Consider the following 19,629-nt stretch of genomic DNA (forward strand, 5'->3'; position numbering starts at 1 on the left):
ACCAGTGTGTACCGCAAGCAGGTTGCGCCTGCTGATTCCTCACCTGCCTGCTGAACAATCAACATAATTGGATAATTGTATCATATAGGGATGCCAGCTTCCAGGTGGGACCTGGGGATCCCCTGGAATTACAGTTCATCTCCAGACTACAGACATCAGCTCTCCTGGAGAAAATGGATGCTTTGAAGGGTGGACTGCATGATGCAGCGACAAGAAAAGCTATGTGATCTTGGGGTACATTGACAGAGGCATAACATCCAATTTGCAACATGTCATCATTCCGCTGTACCCAGCATTGGTCAGGCCGCACTTGTAGTGTGGTGTGCAGTAGGGCTGTCAAAAAAAAAAAAATTCGGTACAGTTCGGATTCGGCCGAATTTGGCCCTTGTGGGTTCGGTACGTGCCGAAGTCCGAACTCCCCCACTTCGGATCCGTTCAATTCGGCGGGAATTCAAAGTTCGGAAAAAAATTCGGCCGAATAAAGCCATTAAAAACACAACCGCGCCTTTCCGTGGCTCGGGGGGGGGCATTTTTGGGGTTAGAGGTCCCAAACTTTCGGCAGAGCTTCAAAGAACGTTTATTGAAAGACTCCCCAAGTTTTGTAAAGATTGGGTCGGGGGGGGGCTGAGATATGGGCCCTGAAAGGGGTCCCCCCCACCCTTAATGTGCATCTCTCAGCAGAGCTTGCCGCCCACGCACAAAGCTCCCAGCCCCGACAACAGCTGAGAAATTTGCAAAACAACACAACCTTGTTAAACAACACCTTTGCAACACACAACTGAAACCTCCCCCCTCAAACCAGGGAGCGAGAGACTCGAGGGGGAACACACACCCCAGGCAGAACCGACGAAAGCCCCCTTTGGCTTCCCCCCCCCACAGAAACTGCTCCCTCCCCACACACACACAGACTCTGCTTTCCCCACACACACACACACATACACAGGAGAAAAATTATAGATTAAAGCCCCCAAAGGGGTCTTACTGTGGCTGTCTTCTGTTCCATCAAGAGGGGCTCAAGAGGACTTGTAAATAATCCAAGATGATTCCAATTAGGCACGGAACGTTTTGCTCTGGAGATGCACAGGATCGGCTGATCCATTCATCCCAATAGGGAAAAGGGGAAAGGGGAAAGCCCATATCTCGGGACCCCCTGACCCAATGTTCACAAAACTTGGGGGGTATCTTAAGAACACTGGTCTGAAACTCCGCTCAAAGTTTGGGATCTGCACCCCAAAAAATGCGCCCCCTGCAGCCATGGAAAGAGAAAAGGGGGGGAGGCGATATTTCTGCCCCCACTGAACCCATCTTTACAAAACTTGGGTAGTATCTTAAGAATAATTGACTGAAGCTATGCTAAAAGTTTGGGGGCTATATCCCCAAAAAAGTGCCCCCTGCAGCCACATAAATGGAAAAAGGGGTGAGGGAAAAGGGGGAGAGCCCATATCTCAAGACCCCCTGACCCAATGTTTACAAAACTTGGGGGGTATCTTAAGAACACTGGTCTGAAACTCCGCTCAAAGTTTGGGATCTGTACCCCAAAAAATGCGCCCCCTGCAGCCATGGAAAGAAAAATGGGGGAGCCCATATCTCGGGACCCCCTGACCCAATGTTTACAAAACTTGGGGGGTACCTTAAGAAGCTTCATCTGAAGCTCCAGTGAAAGTTTTGTGTCTGTACCCCAAAAAATACACCCCCTGCAGCCACAGAAAGGAGCGAATGTGCACAAGCACCCCCCACACACACACGAGGATTTCGCTCGCTCTCGCTCTCTCCCTGGCTGGGCCGCACATCAGCTGATTCCTCCAGTACTCAATCCTGACTGATTGGCCAGAAGAAGACCCAGCTTGCCCACCGATTGGCTGGGGGAGGAGAATGCTACTTACTGACAGTTATGCTGCTTACTGACGGCCGAATTTATTCACGAACTCCCGAACTCGCTGAATTCGGCCCCCCCAGTTGCCCGCCAGTTTTGAGTTCAGTTCCTCCCGAACTAAAAACCTCCGAATCAGGGGAAATTCGGCTGATTTTCAGTTCGGGCCGAACCGAATTGACAGCCCTAGTGTGCAGTTCTGGAGGCCTCGCTTCAAAAAAGAAGTGGACAGAACGGAGCAGGTGTAGAAGAGAGCGACGAGGATGATCCGGGGCCTGGAGACCAAGCCCTATGTGGAAAGGACCTGGGGCTGTTCAGTCTGGAGAAGAGGAGGTTAAGGGGGGATATGATCACTCTCTTGAAGTATTTGAAGGGCTGTCAGAGGAGGGCAGGGAGCTGTTCCTTTTGGCAGCAGAGGATAGGACTCGCGATAATGGATTTAATTGTGGGAGGAAAGGTACTGGCTGGATACTAGGATTTTTGTTTTATAGTAAGAGTTGTTTGACAGTGTAATCAGCTACCTAGGGAGGTGGTGAGCTCCCCTCTCTGGCAGTCTTTAAGCAGAGGCTGGACAAGCACTTGTCAGGGATGCTCTAGGCTGATCCTGCATTAAGCAGGGGGTTGGACTAGATGGCCTGTGTGGCCCCCTCCAACTCTATGATTCTATGATTCTATGACTGTATGGCAATGCACTCCACTGAGATCCTTGTCCTCCCCAGGCTCCATCCCCAAATCTCCAGGAGGCTCCTGACTTGGATCTGGCAACCCCACTGCCCTTATCTCTTGCTGGTGGCCAGGAAGGACCTGGCAACCCTAGTCCCACAGCAGTAGACTGCTGAGGGTAACTTCCGGACTAGGAAATTCCTGGTGATTGGGGATAGGTCGCAAATTGGATTCTTCAGGAAGAAGATAACATTAGGCTCATCTAGCCTATAGCCTAGCCCATAGGCTAGTGTTACCTGCCACCGAGTAGAATGTGGAGTTCTTCTGGAAGTACAACAGATCTCCAGACCTCAAAAATCATTGCCCTTGGAGGAAATGGCAGCTTCAGAGGACAGAAGGCCTAGGGTCACATTCCCACTTCGAAACTTCCCTTCGCCAGACACCACCTGATAGGGTTGCCAATATCCAGGTGGTGGCAGGAGATCTCCCGCTATTACAATTGATCTCCAGGTGACAGAGATCAGTTCCCCTGAGAAAAAATGGCCGCTTTGGCAATTGGACTCTATGGCATTGAAGTCCCTACCGTCTCCAAACCCTGCCTTGCTCAGGCTCCGCCCCCAAAATCTCCAGGTATTTCCCAAGCTGGCAACCCTACCACCTGCCCAGCTATAAAATGGCTGGTAAAGAGATAGAATTGTCAATTTAGAGGAATTCATGTATATTTTATAGTGCTAAGAGACTGGTAATTTCTGGTCATGCCCTAAGACCAAACTACCTTAACTAGTTGTAGAATAAGGTTTAGACACTGCTATAGAAGATGTTTGCCAATGTAATCCTAAAACAAGCTACACCATTCTAAGTTGATTAAAGTCAATATACTTAGAAGGGCATAACTTTGCTTACCATTCCATTGTCTGTAAGTGGATGCAAAGATGTTACAGCAGCAGAGGAAGGGGCACAGTGCCTCTAATGCCAACATGTGGACATCCCAAGGCACATCTTCCATCAGAATATAAAAACATAACAAAGTCCATGCTGGATCAGACCAAGGTCCATCAAGTCCAGCAGTCTGTTCGTACAATGGCCAACCAGGTGCCTCTAGGAAGCCCACAGATGAGACAATTGTAGCAGCACTATCCTGCCTGTGTTCCACAGAACCTAATATAATAGACATGCTCCTCTGATCCTGGAGAGAATAGGTGTGCATCCTAAGAACATAAGGAAAGCCTGCTAGATCAGACCAAGGTCCATCAAGTCCAGCAGTCTGTTCATACAGTGGCCAACCAGGTGCCTCTAGGAAGCCCACAAACAAGACGACTGCTGCAGCATTATCCTGCCTGTGTTCCACAGCACCTAAGATAATAGGCATGCTCCTCTGATCCTGGAGAGAATAGGTATCCATTTTGACTAGTAGCCATGGATACTCCTTTCCTTCATGAACATGTCTACTCCCCTCTTAAAGTCTTCCAAGCTGGCAGCCATCACCACATCCTGGGGCAGGGAGTTCCACAATTTAACTATCTTCAGGGACTAAGTAAAGGTAAAGGTCCCCTGTGCAAGCACCGGGTCATTCCTGACCCATGGGGTGACGTCACATCCCGACGTTTCCAAGGCAGACTTTGTTTTGCGGGGTGGTTTGCCAGTGCCTTCCCCAGTCATCTTCCCTTTACCCCCAGCAAGCTGGGTACTCATTTCACCGACCTCGGAAGGATGGAAGGCTGAGTCAACCTTGAGCCGGCTACCTAAAACCGACTTCCGTTGGGATCGAACTCAGGTCGTGAGCAGAGCTTTTGACTGCAGTACTGCAGCTTAACACTCTGCGCCACGGGGCTCCTATCTTCAGGGACTATTTAGTATTTATTCATTGCTTTCTTTAGATATTTGTACCCAACTTTACTCCCCAATTCAGACTCAAAACAGTGCAATCCTAAACAGAGTTACTCCATTCTAAGCCCATTGATTTCAAACGGGCTTAGAATAGAGTAATGCTGCTTAGGATTGCACTAGGGTTGCCAGCTTCAGGATGGGAAATTCCTGGAGATTTTGGGGGTGGAGCCTGAGGAAGGCCGGGCTTGGGATGGGACTTCAAGGGGGCATCATGCCACAGAGTCCTCCTTCCAAAGTGGCCATTTTCTCCAGGTGATTTGACCTCTGTCGCCTGGACAACAATTGTAATAGTGGGAGGTCTCCAGCCACCATCTGGAGGTTAGCAGCCCTATTGTAAATGTATGTGCCTAATTGCAAGAAGGCTTTCAACTTATATATTTTATACCTGATCAGAGTAGCCAGACGGATGCTTCAGTTTCTGTTGGTTTACTTGGGACCCCCATGGTTGAATGGTGGCAAACGCTCCAGTTCAGCTCCAATGTTGGGATAAGAAAACTAGCAAAGTGGGAATATTTTCGCATCTTCTGCTGTCTTAATTGCAGTTGCAGAGTAGCAACAAAGAATCCAACTCGACTATTTTAGCAGAGGAAAACCAAAACTGTTATGGCCTTTCCAAGCTATAAAACGACTAATGGTTTCAAAGGCAATTAAAGCAACACAAAAATCTCCATGTTATTTATCGCTAAATTGCTGGCAAAGGAAACCAGCCAAGAATCTAAACTCCTGTTTGGAGCATCGAAATTTTTGTGTGCGTGTTTCGAACCACCAGAACAAAACAAAACAAAAAATCCGACAGAATGATCTGTTCGAATGTGGTTAAACCTATTAATACCCTGGGTTCTATTTGTTTTACAGCCCACGGTGCACGAACATCATGAAAGGTTATCTTTGACACGGTTTTAGCTATTATTTTCTCCCACTGAAATGGTATTTCTTGTGGGGGGGGGGGAAGGAGAGGTCTTCCGAACAAAATAACGATAAATCCTGATTTAGATACATAAAGCTGCCATTGATATCACATAATATCAGTGTTCTTTCTCACTCGATACCGGCGGTTTTCAAGATAAATGGTAAAACTGAACTGGAAATCCATCTGGCCAGATGCCTCATCTAATGAATAACCCCACTTTGGCTCCTGCAATGTAAGCAGAAAGACTTCTCTCCGAGCCGCTTTCGTCTGTCATGAATCTACAAGACAGCCGACATAATATCTGGGCAACAACACCATGCTAACAGAACGCCGACTTCCATTTTCTTTGCTTTCTATTGATTTTCACTTAATAACTGGCGAAATACTAAACGTCCGCCCTGAGTACCTAATAAATCCTGCCTGAGCTTTTTATTGAGGAGAATTTAATAAAAACAACCATTGCATCGGAGGGATTTTTCTTCTGGACAGAACATGGGAAAGGGGTGGGTGGGACGTTGTGGGCAAGGAAAAAGCATTTGAATGTCTGTTTCTGAAGGACTTTGGGACCCTGGAGGGAACAGTTGAGAACTTGGACGACTGTTATGGGGCTTTCATGGTTCGAAACAAAGGTGAAATGAAATGAAGAGAAGACAGAGGTGATACTATAACCATCTTCAAGTATTTGAAGGGCTGTCATATAGAGAATGGTGCTGAGTTGCTTTCTGCTACCCCAGAAGGTCGGACGAGAACCAAGGGGTTGAAATTAAATCAAAAGGGTTTCCATCTAGACATTAGGAAGAAGTTTCTAACAGAGCAGTTCCTCAGTGGAACAGGCTTCCTCAGGAGGTGGTAAACTCTCCTTCCCTGGAGGTTTTTAAGCAGAGGCTAGATGGTTGGACTAGATGACCCTGGTGGACCCATCCAACTCTATGGTTCTATGGTTCTGTGATTCTAAAGTAGATATTTATGCCAGACATTTTAATGTTGAGACAGCCATCAGAAGGAGACTAATTCAGAAGCATATTCAGCTCTGTCCATTGGAGATTATTCCCAGACAAATGCAAACCATAACACTATGGCCTGAGTAATCTGCTTTCCATCCATTATCTTTTTAAATTTTGGGATATCCAGCCTGATGAATTTGGCTTGCACAATGTTTTCTGTCAATTTACTTAGCCCTAGTGGAAGGCATCACGTAGATTGTGTTTTTGTGTTGGAATTTTGCATGGACAACTTTTTCTTACTCTCACACAATGTTCTTGGGATTTCTCTTTCGAAAGCATTTTTTAGGCATTTTGTTAGAGGAGACCACCAAGGAAGGCTCTGCAGAGGAAGGCAATGACAAACCACCTCTGCTTCTCATTTGCTGTGAAAGGCCCTTGCTGGGGTCACCATAAGTCAGTTGCTACTTGATGGCACTTACATACATAATTTTTAGCTCTATAAAGAGCCCTCCCTTTTCTGCTTGGAGGACCTACACACAACTTTTGCTGTGCTGAGATAAATGAAGAGAAGACGAAGAGTTGGTTTTTATATCTCACTTTTCTCTACCTTTAAGGAGTCTCAAAGTGGCTTACAATATCCTTCCCTTCCCCTTCCCACAACAGACACCTTGTGAGGTAGGTGGGGCTGAGTTCTGAGAGAACTGTGACTGGCCCAAGGTCACCCAGCAGGCTTCATATGGAGGAGTGGGGAATCAAACCCAGTTCTCCAGATTAGAGTCTGCTGCTCTTAACCACTACACCACGCTGGCCAGAAGACTCATGGGTCTTTCAATGTAGATCACATTTTAAGATAAATTGCATCGTGGAATTTGTTCAGAATTACCCATCCCCGGAAATCTTTTCGTGTGAAAATTGAAAGGAATTTGAGGATTCGTCTTCTGTCCAAAAGGGCTCTGGAATGTTGAAAGAAGGCCAGAGAGTTTCTGATAAGACTGGCAGCATTTTTTCAGAGGGGTTTCTCAAGATGCTTCGAATTTAGGCGGAATTTCAATAGCAAGCACATCCCAAAAGCAACAGCCCCATTTGATCTTACAGCAAGAAATGATTTGACAATTGAAAAGAAAGCTTGTCTGTGAGCACAGAAATTGCCCGATGATGTACTTCAGAGGCCACCGGCTGCTGGGTACCCAAGGTTGGGTGGGATAAATAAAATATATAGATAATGAAAATATAATTTATTTAAAGCGCTATGTCACGATAAAAATTATTTAAAAAACGTTAAAGCAGCGCAATGGCATTTCCTAAGGTTGATATCTATAACCACATGCCAGACGCGTTTCGGCCTGTTTGGCCTTCCTCAGTGGTCAGTTGAAACCCATGTAAAACATACACACATATTGTCTGAATATATACATATACAGACAATATATATCAGACCAGGTATGTATATAGGTTGCAAACTATATTACCAATTATACAAACATACAAATCTGGTAAGATTGTCTCAGGTTGTTATACTGGGCTGTCTATGTCTCCCATATAAAATGTGTGCAATTATCAACCTGGTAAAACAACATTCCCCTCTTTTTTTTTTCCAGAGACCACCAACAGTTGATGGACAGACAGTCTTAAAATTCCAGAAGATTCCCAAGAGACGCACAAGATGAAAAGAGTAGCATTTATTTATCATCCAGATAAAGGGACAAGAAGGCTTTTCCATTTTGAGAACATAAGAAAATCCATGCTGGATCAGACCAAGGTCCATCAAGTCGAGCAGTCTGTTCACACAGTGGCCAACCAGGTGCCTCTACTTCCTCTCACTTATCCCCTTTATTTCCATATTTCCCCCAGTCTCTCAAATAGCACAACTGCAGTTCAATCCTGACACAGCAGAGTGCCAGAGACTTGGTATCTCCAATTACACTTGAAAAGACATGTATAAATGGTCTGACAAGTTAAAAATTAGCAGCGAGTTATATGCCTAGCAGGATTTCCTAAGGAGCTGTCATAATTTATAATGCTTTGCCCTGAATTTCATGTGAATTCTATATATCCAGGACCTTTTAATTGGTAAGCGTAAAGGTGTATCGCTACTCACCTAATGTATTCTATCGCTCAACAAAAGATTGTTGCAGGAGCCGGGGATTGTGACAAATGATTTACTATTAAGAACATTCGGTAATTATTGTTCGGTGGTACCACGGACCGATACATCATTAACATGATAGACGATCTTTTATATCAGCAAAAATAACTAAATTAATAAAAATGGCTTCATTCCAAACCCTGTCAGAAAGCCAATACTCGGAACAATCGCCGAGCAAGGGTACCTGGAAAGAGGCTTTGAGAAATCTTGCTTAAGAAATGAAGTCTTGAGATCCCCCTCCAGAACTCAGCAGAAGAAGATAGGTGGGAATGTTAAAACGGAGCAGTTCTAAAGGCTTCCATTCATGGGAAGAGAACTCCTGGAGGACCAATGGAAAGGGTTAGGCCTCTTTGTTAGGGTTGCCAACCTCCAGGTACTAGCTGGAGATCTCTTGCTATTCCAACTGATCTCCAGCTGATAGAGATCAGTTCACCTGGAGAAAATGGCAGCTTTGGCAATTGGACTCTATGGCATTGAAGTCCCTCCCCAAACCCCACCCTTCTGAGGCACTACCCCCAAAACCTCCCGCCAGTGGCAAAGAGGGACTTGGCAACCCTAGTCCCCATGGCAATATTCCATGTAGAACAGGGGTCCCTAACGTAGCACCCACAGGGTCCATGGCACAGACTAGGGTTGCCAACCTCCTGGTGGTAGCTGGAGATCTCCTGGGATTACAACTGATCTCTGAGTGGCAGAGATCTCTATCGGCTGGAGATCCGTTGTAATAGCAGGAGATCTCCAGTCACCACCTGGAGGTTGGCAACTCTAGCAGGAAGGGAGGAGTAATTTCATTTTATTTCATTAACCTTAATTGGCATACCAAAAGACAGAGATAAAACAACAATATACCTCCAAAGGGCAATACATATAAGTTACAAGTCAGGTTAATAAAACTTTTCTTGTTCTTTAAGAACTCCTGTAAGAAAGAAGGGAGGAGTCAGTTGGGGGGTCTGGTGGTTGGCATGAGTGAGGGGCCCTGGGGACTCTTTCCTAGGGGTCTCCAAACCTGCAATGGGCCCTGCATGGTGCCATCCTATGGCTGTTGCTTAGCAGTTGAAGATAACTTAATCAGAAATTGTTCCCGAAAGTCTGAAATCCACCATCCTCAGTACCTACCTGTCAAATTAGCCCCCTCCCCTTAGAACCACCAATAAATTATCATCTATGGAAATAAAAATGCCCCACTTTATTATAATCCCTCTCATAGAGGCACACCAGAAGCACTTAGGTAGCTATTCTGTATCCCTTATTATGCAAACTCTAAATCTTGATGGATAGGGCACCCTTAGTGATTTGGAAGGCCTGACCACTAGAAGAAATGTGTTTTGCTAAAAGTCTCGGGGCGGCAGTTAACCTGGAAAAGAGCAGCCCTGAACTGCGACAGCCGTAGTTGGGTGGGGGAGAGTGATAGAAAAGGGGGGGTAAAATGAAAAACATGTAAATGTACTCTCGGTCTGATTGAGGAGGCACGATTGGCTTCCCAAGGAAAATCATGTCACACCCTCTGGGGGAAAAAATCCTGATTATAAAAGGGGAAGGAGGGATAGAAAATATTGTGGGTTTTTAAAAAGCGCTTTTAGAACTACTGAGATTGAAACTATAAGCAGGTTGTGAGATGTTTTAGTGATCTGGCAGGCCTTCTCCCTCCCTTTACCCAGTCTTCTAATTAGGGTTGCCAACCTCCAGGTAGTAGCTGGAGATCTCCTGCTATTACATGGAGATCTCCTGCTATTACAACTGATCTCCAGCCGATAGAGATCAGTTCCCCTGGAGAAAATGGCTGCTTTGGCAATTGGACTCCCTCCCCTCCCCAAAACCCACCCTTCTCAGGGTCCGCCCTAAAAACCTCCCGCCGATGGTGAAGAGGGACCTGGCAATCCAACTTTTAACTGATCGATGTAATCCAGACAAACCACTAAAACAATCTTTGTGCCATTGGCAAGAACCTTTGGCTGCAGCTGAAAATAGCAGCCATGCTTCTAGAGTTTCCCTTCATCATGTTACACTAGGGTTGCCAACCTCCAGGTACTAGCAGGAGATCTGCTATTACAACTGATCTCCAGCCGATAGAGATCAGTTCCCCTGGATAAAATGGCCATTTTGGCAATTGGACTCTATGGCACTGAAGTCTCTCCCCTCCCCAAACCACGCCCTCCTCAGGCTCTGCCCCCAAAATCCCACCAGTGGCAAAGAGGGACCTGGCAACCCTATGTTACACACATGAACACATGACACTGCCTTATACTGAATCAGACCATTGGCTAGGGTTGCCAGCTCCAGGTTGGGGAAAAACTGGAGATTTTGGGGGTGGAGCCTGAGGAATGCAGGGTTTGGGGAGGGGACTTGGGGAGAGGAGAAGAGTGCTGAAGAGCCCAATTGCCAAAGCAGCCATTTTCTCCAGGTGAATTGATCTCTATCAGCTGGAGATCAGTTGCAATAGCAGGAGATCTCCAGCTACTACCTGGAGGTTGTCAAAAAAGACAGTTGTAGGCTGTTTAGTAATATATAACAATAACAGATACTGCACTATATATGCACTTCAAACTTTTATGAAACTATATTTCTTCATATAGCCATAGTGTACAATTATATTACTTCATATAGTCACAGTATACAATTGTATTCCTTAAAGCAACAGGGTAAGGTAAGGTAAAGGTCCCCTGTGCAAGCACCGGGTCATTCCTGACCCATGGGGTGACGTCACATCCCGACGTTTCCAAGGCAGACTTGGTTTACGGGGTGGTTTGCCGTTGCCTTCCCCAGTCATCTTCCCTTTACCCCCAGCAAGCTGGGTACTCATTTCACCGACCTCAGAAGGATGGAAGGCCGAGTCAACCTTGAGCCGGCTACCTGAAACCGACTTCCTTCGGGATCGAACTCAGGTCGTGAGCAGAGCTTTTGACTGCAGCACTGCAGCTTAACACTCTGCGCCACGGGGCTCCTAAAGCAACAGGGTACAGTTGTAATATTAAATGAAATAAGCCTTTTCAAAAAAAATTAGCGCCAAAAGTCAACAGCAGTTTTATCAGTCCTTCTTTTGTAAGTTTATGAAGAATATACTTCTTTCTTTTCTGTAGGTTATGTCCTTAGATGTGCAGGGTAGAACAGGATGCCAGTAACTTAGCCTGTTTCCAGTCTTCTTCAGCCACCCCAAGTGACATAGAGCCCAAAAGCGTTTGGATTTTATTATATCTCAGAACGCTTACCAACTGTTGATATAAGCATCATAATTACCATTTGGAAAAAATATATACAAATAATTGATTCTATATTAACAATAATGAATAATAATACTTACATCTTATGATATCAAACACAGCAACTTGTGAGGTATGGACCTGACAAGAATCCTTTCTTGTTCTCAGTCAAAGTATTAAGGTAAGCAATTCACCTAAGTACATGTTAGGAATGATCCCAGGTGTTTTAACATTCTTACAGAAATGAGGTAAAGTCATTAGTCATGTTTAACCCTTTGGGGGTTACACAGTCAAATAATTGTACAAAACGTGCTTCTTGCTGTCACAAAATCCTTTCAAAATTCGTTCTCTGATATTTCTTTGGTGTTACTTGCCAAACCGCAAAGAATTTAATATCATTTTCCGTGTGATTATATTTAATCCAATGTTCAACAAGCGGAGCTTCTGTCACTTGATTTTTAATTCTGGACCTATGGGCTCCGATCCTTAACTTTAATGGGCGTGACGTTTTGCCAATATAAATTAATTGGCAAGGACAAATAATAAGATAAATAACTTCTGAAGAATTACAATTTGTAAATTGTCGTAATTCATATCTGAAGCTGGTATCCTCACGAGTAAAGCTTTTAACAGGAAGGGAAAACCGGCAGAACGCACATGCTCCGCAGCTATGATGACCGACAGCCCCTGTTGTAGGTGGAGTTATTTGAAGGTCCGTATGAACTAGGGAGTCTCTTAAAGAGACCATGTGTTTTAAGCCTATTAAGGGTAGCTCTGAGCATCCTGCAATGTCTTTCACCAGATGCCAATGTTTAAAAATTACTTGTTTAATTTTATTGGCAAAGGGTGTATATTCAATTGAAGCTGTCAAGTTGTGTTTGGAGCGTTCTTTGGGAATAAAAGGTGCAGATCTTTCCATCGCATCAGCCCGTTTACGTGCCATCTCAATAATGTGTGGTGGGTAACCTCTCCTGATTAAGGTCCCACTCAAATCACATGCCACCTCAGCATAATCTTCATTTTTGGTTGCTTTTCGTTTTAATCTTAAAAACTGCCCATAAGGTAAATTGTTTTTTTAAAATGGTGGGTGATGTGATTTATAATGTAGTAAAGCTCCTTTATCAGTTGTTTTCTTATAAGGAGCCACCCATAATTTACCTTGGTTGTCTACATTAACAATAGTATCCAGAAACGAAAGGCAGGTGTGACTAATTTTCCAATCAAAACGGACATGTTTATCAAAATGATTAATTCTATCAAGAAACTTTGTACAAGATTTTTCATCATCAAAAAACATTATCAAGTCATCCACAAAACGATGGAAAATTTTTACATGCCGTTTAAATATGTCGTCTTTAAACAGAAACTTTTGTTCAAACAAAATCATAAAGATGTTCGCCATGGATGGTGCCACTGCAGACCCCATCACAACCCCTTTTATTTGTTGGTATATCTCATCTCCAAACCTAAAATAATTATTTTCTAGGAGTAGGTTAAGTAAATCCATTAAAAAATGGGTTGGAGGGTTTTGTTGTTCCCTGCTCACCAGTAATTTTTCTATTTCAGTGCACGTCTCCTCAAGGGGCACGTCTGTGTATAGGGATTGCACATCCATAGTGGGTATATTCCAGGCATATTAGGAAGGCTTTCTATTTCCTTAATAAAATGTATAGAGTCCAATATGTAAGATGAGGTATTTATAGAATATTTATGTAGATGACTTTCTAAATATTTTGAAATATGGTCAAGGGGACCATTAATTCCTGAGACTATTGGTCATCCTGGTGGAGGTATTATGCCTTTATGGATTTTTTGGTAAAATATAAAAAATGGGTATTTTAGGAAACCTATTGAACAAAAAATCCGCTTCTTTTTAATTAATATAATCCAAGGTCAATCCTTCAAAAATAACTGTTTTTATTCGATTTAATACTGAAGTAGTGGGGTCCCCACGTAACCATTTATAAAACTCTGTGTTACTTAACTGTTTATGGCATTCAAAATCATACTTCCTTAAGAGCACTATAGCGCCACCTTTGTCCGCTTGTTTGATTACAAGATTGGGCACTGTTTTTAATGTCTCAATAGTATCACGGTCTTGTTTAGTGAAATTCTGTGGGTATGGAATCTTTTTTTCCCCATTCTTTTTATATCCCTTAGAACTACCTCTTGAAATGTGGCTATAACTCTTGGCAACCATAACTCTTCTTATGTTCTTAGCTTATGAATGAATGAATGAATGAATGAATGAATGAATGAATACAAGCTTTTTCAGTCCACAGCACTATTAAAAAAAAAAAAACCAACCCAAACCTCCCCAAATTACTAGCAACATTGAAGAAGAAGAGTTGGTTTTTATATGCCAACTTTCTCTACCACTTAAGGGAGACTCAAACCGGTTTACAATCACCTTCCCTCCCCCTCCCCACAACAGACACCCTGTGAGGTAGGTGGGGCTGAGAGAGCTCTAAGAGAGCTGTGACTAGCCCATTTTCACCCTGCTGGCTTTGTGTGTAGGAGTGGGGAAACAAATCCAGTTCACCAGATTAGCATCCGCCGCTCATGTGGAGGAGGAGTGGGGAATCAAACCCGGTTCTCCAGATCAGACTCCACCCCTCCAAACAACCGCTGTTAACCACTACACCACTACACTACATTGCCTCTTAAAGTTGAACCAGCTGTCCTGTGACTTTAAATGAAAGGTTCGGCATTGTTGGGCAAATAAATTTAAACCACTTAACATGGCAGAGAAGGTCAGGCTAGCTTATTATAGTGATCATAGCGTTACAGCTCATGCCATTGACCGCTGTTCTGTAGAATCGCCAATAATCAGAGGCCGCAAGCTGTGTTTGCCGAGAAAGGTCATAATTCATTCCCCCCCTCCCAAGCATTAATATCTTTTGTTTGTTTGGCTCAACATGAAACAGGAATCGATAGAGGTAATTCGGGCAGCAATTAGCCACTCATCTGTCAAACGGTGTCCGGGTGTATTTAACAAAAAGACCCTCGGAAAAGGTTTAGAGAAAGAAGGAGAGTGGCTCTATAATCAACAATTTATATTTTCGACATGACATGTTGTGTATGTAGTCGCGAAGCGACGGATCCCTGGGTATTAAGCAAATATACAAAGCACATGGTATAAATCTGCCCGCGGAGGCCCTGGGAGTCAGAGAAAATGGAGGGACCGGCTGCTTTGGGAAAGGGTTGACCTAAAAGACCTTTGGGTAGATAGTCAGATGTGGAATTCTGACTTGAGAAGGAAGTAGGCCCCACAGATGGAATGAGGCCTCAGCTAAGCACCTACCATTGCCCAGGGAGGAGGAGGAGGAGGAGGAGGAGGAGGAGGAGGAGGAGGAGGAGGAGGAGGAGGAGGAGGAGAAGAAGAAGAAGAAGAAGAAGAAGAAGAAGAAGAAGAAGAAGAAGAAGAAGAGGAGGAGGAGGAGGAGGAGGAGGAGGAGGAGGAGGAGGAGGAGGAGGAGGAGGAGAAGAAGAAGAAGAAGAAGAAGAAGAGGAGGAGGAGGAGGAGGAGGAGGAGGAGGAGGAGGATGGTTTTTATATGCTGACTTTCTCTACTATTTAAGGAAGAATCAAACTGGCGTACAATCACCTTCCCCTCCCCTCTCCACAACAGACATCCTGTGAGGTAGATGGGGCTGAGAGAGCTCTAAGAGCCGTGACTAGCCCAAGGTCACCCAGCTGGCTTCATGTGTAGGAGTGGGGAAACAAATCCAGTCCCCCAGATTAGCCTCTGCTGCTCATGTGGGGGAATGGGGAATCAAACCCAGTTCTCCAGATCAGTAGGGTTGCCAACCTCCAGGTGGTGGCTGGAGATCTCCTGCTATTACAACTGATCTCCAGCTGACAGAGATCAGTTCACTTGGAGAAAATGGCCACTTTGGCATTGAAGTCCCTCCCCTCCCCAAATCCCACCCTCCTCAGGCTCCACCCCAGAAACCTCCCACCGGTGGTGACGAGGGACCTGGCAATGCTAGCAGGGACATATGTGAAAAGATGCACAATTTATTAGCCTTTAATATTCTTTTTTTTAGTTCTGATTTGTAACTAATTTGAAGATTAAAAGTCGTTCTGTTACTGATTTAATAAAAAAATCAAGAGGTGTCAGTCTTGAAAATATTTTAAGAACTCATCATTTATATTAATTTATATTAATTGTTCGGCATTCAATAAATCAAGTGATCAGCCGCTAGGCATTTGGCTTTCTGGAAGAATTTGAATCTTGATCTCCCAGATCTTCATCTGATACTAGTATTTGCTGTGCATTGTTTGCAAAAATGATCCGACAGTGATACTTTTTTTATTAAAAAGACAATAAAGGTAAAGTAAAGGTCCCCTGTGCAAGCACTGGGTCATTCCTGACCCATGGGGTGACGTCACATCCCTATGTTTACTAGGCAGACTTTGTTTATGGGGTGGTTTGCCACTGCCTTCCCCACTCATCTTCCCTTTACCCCCAGCAAGCTGGGGACTCATTTTACCGACTTCAGAAGGATGGAAGGCAGAGTCGACCTTGAGCAGGCTACCTGAAACCTACTTCCGTCGGGATCAAACTCAGGTCGTGAGCAGAGCTTGGACTGCAGTACTGCAGCTTCCCACTCTGCACCATGGGGCTCCTAAAAAGACAATGCTCTCAGGTTAACTGTTGTCACTAAAAGTCTCATCAAAGCAAACAGGGAAACAGGATGATCTGGGAGGGAAACGCCAGAGATGAAGAACGAATAAAAAAAATGCTCAGGAAGGGGGGGGGGAATGAATGCCAACTTCTCTTCTAGCATTTTAGAAAGCAAAATACAAGCCTGAACTGGCATTGCCTGGTTCTAATAAGCCAGAAATTCTCCCCCGGCCTGCTGTACAGAAAGACAAAGCAACGCAGGGATAATTGCTCTTTGGCATGAAAGGTTTTGTTTGTGTTTATGACAGAGTTTCTTAAAAGCTGAGCTTCCCATTCATCTGCTGATTCTGTTCAGAGAAGATAAAAGCCATTCCATTCATGGATAGAGTCTAATAGGTTTTTTTTTTCCTTATTGCAAATTTATGTTTTTAATGAAGAAAACTTGTACGTAACTAGAAAAAAATGCTTTTTTAAAAAAAGAAGAAGAAGAATGCAAGAATCAGGACAGGGCTGGTTGCACTATGAAACAATGTGAAATTGTTTTGGAGAGAGGCTGTAGCTCAGTGGTAGAGCACCTGCTTTGCATGCAGAAGGTCCTAGGTTCAATCCCCGGCACCTCCAGTTAAAAAGTGAAAGTCCTCTGGACAGCAACTGCCAGTGTGAGAAGACAATATTGACCTTGATGGAACGATGGTCTGATTCAGTATAAGGCAGATTCATGTGTTCATCAGATATCCTTTGGGGAGGGGTTGTGGCTCAGTGGTAGGGCATCTGCTTGGCATGCTGAAGGTCCCAGGTTCAATCCCCGGCATCTCCAGTTACAGGGACTAGGCAAGTAGGTGATGTGAAAGATCTCTACCTGAGACCCTGGACAGCCACTGCCAGTATGAGTAGACAATACTGACTTCGATGGACCAAGGGTCTGATTTAGTATAAGGCAGCTTCATGTGTTCATGTGAAATTCCACTTTGGACAGTAGAGTCCCTCCACCTCCCCTGGTTTCAAACGCTTAAAGAAAACTGCAGAAAAAAAGGTATTGTAATAGAGAAGTACTGTTAAATATCAGCTACCTGAACCCAGTGTCCCTGGTCTTTAATTTATCTATTTTATCTAATCTTAACTGGTGAATTAATTATAGTAATGCTCAGAAACAATTGACACTAATTGTTATTCTGGTGCTTAGCTATCTGGTTTAGAGTTCCAGAAGATCAGAGAACAAAGACTGCGGCCATATAATTGACAGGGATCTTTTCCAATCAGCTGAGTTGCACCCAGATTTTGTCATCAAAGAAGAATGTGTTGCTAGCAAACACAGGCTTGGGGCTGAGGGCCTCCATGTATGCATGTACACTGTCAACCATAATACAGAGAACAAGAAACAGGGAAAGGTCACACAAAATGTGAAAGAAAAGTAATCTCGAGGCCACTTTCTTTCCTAGGGGTGTGGATATTAATACAGCAAAAAATTAAGAAAACCCAAAAAATACCTGCTCAGTATTTTTCAGGGGGGGGGGGGGGTTAACCAGTATGGAAAAAAGGCAGCAATAAAGGGAGCCAAAAAAACAGATCCCAAATAATGCTGAATGTTTTTCAGCGGTATTCGGGCCCCTTTGGCCTGCCATTTTCCCCTCTCTCACCTCTTCCCTCCTTCCTTACTTAACTGCCTCTGGCAGAAATCCACCCCCTGCTGCTTCTCTGGAGCCCAGAGAAGTGTGCGTGTGGATTGTTTTCAGATCCTCCCCATTTTCTCCGGACCCTGGAGAAGGCCAGTGGGGTGGAGCTGAAATATTTTGATTTTTTTGGTATTTTTCATGTTTGGGTTTATTAACCCTATTTTTTAAAAAAAACACCCCCCCCCAAAAAAAAATTGGTGCACACCCCTATTCTTTCCATTATATCTTTTCTACCTGGACTCTACTGACTTTGCTATGCTGATTCATGCTGTTGTAGGTTGGGTTGCCCTTACAGATAACTAGGAAGCTTGAGTTGTCCTGCTCTTCTCCACTGTATCTTCATCACAGCCCTGTGAGGTAGGTTAGGCATAGTGTGTATGACTGGCTCAAGATCACCCAGCAAAGAACATAAGAACATACAAAAGGCCATGCTGGATCAGACCAAACAAGGTCCATCAAGTCCAGCAGTCTGTTCACACAGTGGCCAACCAGGTGCCTCTAGGAAGCCCACAAACAAGACAACTGCAGCAGCATTGTCCTGTCTGTGTTCCACAGCACCTAAGATAATAGGCATGCTCATCTGATCCTGGAGAGAATAGGTATGCATCATGACTACTATCCGTTTTTACTAGTAGCCATGGATAGCCCTCCCTTCCATGAACATGTCCACTCCCCTCTTAAAGCCTTCCAAGTTGGCAGCCATCAGCACATCCTGGGGCAGAGAGTTCCACAATTTAACTACTTCTGTGGCAGAGTGAGGAGTTGAAAAGGGGTCTCCCAGTGCGCATATCACACGGCCCCAGCCACACCCCCACAAAGCTCCCGCTGGTGGAGCAAAGGGACCTGGCAACCCTACCGACAATGTGGGTAAAATGTGGGGAAACTCAGGAAGCGAACAAGGCAAACGCCGAGAGTCAGAAACGGCATGCTTTTTCCAAATAAAAACTCAACGTTTATTGGTTTTTGTAGGTTATCCGGGCTGTGTGGCCGTGGTCTTGGTATTTTCTTTCCTGACATTTCGCCAGCAGCTGCGGCAGGCATCTTCAGAGGAGTAACACTGAAGGACAGTGTCTCTCAATGTCATCGGAAAAACTCAATGTCATCGGAAGGGTCATAGCGAGTGAAACAGCCATGCATAAAAGACCTGAGCCACCTGTTGCCTGTCACTCTGCTTCCAGAGTGTTATGTTTTTTGCCCTGGCCTCTGCAGTACCAACCTGGATGGGTGGCCTTGCTCAAATTGACCCTTGCCCGATTCACTACCTGTTCTAGAATTTCTGAAACAAATTGTACTTCTGTAACGCTGCCAATCCTCCGAGGGGAAGAACAGAGGGGAGTACAACGAAAGCAAAGTTGGAGGGTCTGCTCATAAAACCAGATCTTCCTTGACATTTTTAGTCAATGCAAAAATAATTGTGGAACTATAAAAGGTTTTTTATGGCCAATTATTCTTGTCTTAGTAAGTACCTATAATCATAACTGCTTCTGCCGGGGAGGGAGGGGTTCAGAAGTAATAATCCCCTGTAGAAAAGACTCAAACTTTCCCTACAGGATTATAAGGAGAGAGCAAATGGTTTCTCATGCATGCATAAAAGATATGAATATTGAGACAGAACTGGCGTTAGGGTCAGAGAGTTTGACATCTTTTTATTTTCTCGCCCACTTTCGAGAAAATATACAATTCATCCTCGTCGGGCCGTTGACATCCAA

This window comes from Euleptes europaea, chromosome 20 (assembly GCF_029931775.1).
Source record: "Euleptes europaea isolate rEulEur1 chromosome 20, rEulEur1.hap1, whole genome shotgun sequence".
Taxonomy (NCBI): Eukaryota; Metazoa; Chordata; class Lepidosauria; order Squamata; family Sphaerodactylidae; genus Euleptes; species Euleptes europaea.